Source organism: Salvelinus sp. IW2-2015, unplaced genomic scaffold, assembly GCF_002910315.2.
Source record: "Salvelinus sp. IW2-2015 unplaced genomic scaffold, ASM291031v2 Un_scaffold667, whole genome shotgun sequence".
Lineage (NCBI taxonomy): Eukaryota > Metazoa > Chordata > Actinopteri > Salmoniformes > Salmonidae > Salvelinus > Salvelinus sp. IW2-2015.
The window spans coordinates 697,789-698,952 of NW_019942592.1; positions in this window are offsets into that span (position 1 = coordinate 697,789).

Sequence of the window (1,164 nt, forward strand, 5' to 3'; positions counted from 1 at the left end):
GCAATCCGAGACGACAGTCATAGGACTCGTGTGCTGGAGAGAATGCTCGAGGAAAGAAGGTACTAAATTAGTAGCTATATCCACAGTATAAACGTGAATTCCGTGATACCAATCTATAGTCCCAACCGCCATAAAATAAAGCCAAACTACGGTTTTGCATTTGCGGATGGGAAAAATATCATACTTTTGGAGAAATGTCCTCTGGTCAGATGAAACAAAAAAATAACTGTTTGGCCATAATGACCATCGTATGTTTGGAGGAAAAAGGGGGATGCTTGCAAGCCGAGAAAACACCATCCCAACCGTGAAGCACAGGGTGGCAGCATCATGATGTGGGGGTGCTTTGCTGCAGGAGGGACTGGTGCACTTCACAAAATAGATGGCATCATGAGGCAGGAAAATTATGTGGATATATTGAAGCAACATCTCAAGACATAAGTCGGGAAGTTAAAGATTGGTCACAAATGGGTCTTCAAATAGACAACGACCCCAACCATAATCCAAAGTTGTGGCAAATAATCTTAAAGGACACAAAGTCAAGGTATTGGAGTGGCCATACAAAGCCTGACCTCAATCCTATAGAAAATCTGAGGGCAGAACTGAAAAACATGTGTGAGCAAGGAGACGCATAAACCTGACTCAGTTACACCAGCTCTGTCAGGAGAATGGGCCATAATTCACCCAACTTATTGTTAGAAGCTTGTGGAAGGCTACTTGAACATTTGACCCAAGTTAAACAATGTAAAGGCAATGCTACCAAATACTAATTGAGTGTATGTAAACTTCTGATCCACTGGGAATGTGAGAAAGAAATAAAAGCTGAAAAAAATTCATTCTCTCTACTATTATTCTGACATTTCACATTCTTAAAATAAAGTGGTGATCCTAACTGACCTAAGACAGGGAAATTACACTAGGATTAAATGTCAGGAATTGAAAAAATGAGTTTAACTTCTTTGATATAGGGGGCAGCATTTTCACTTTTGGATGATTTGCGTGCCCATAGTGAACTGCCTCCTACTCTGCCAGATACTAATATATGCATATTATTATTACTATTGGATATAAAACACTCTGAAGTTTTCAAAACTGTTGTGAATGATGTTTGTGAGTATATACAGAACTCATATGGCAGGCAAAAACCTGAGAAAAAAATCAAACAGG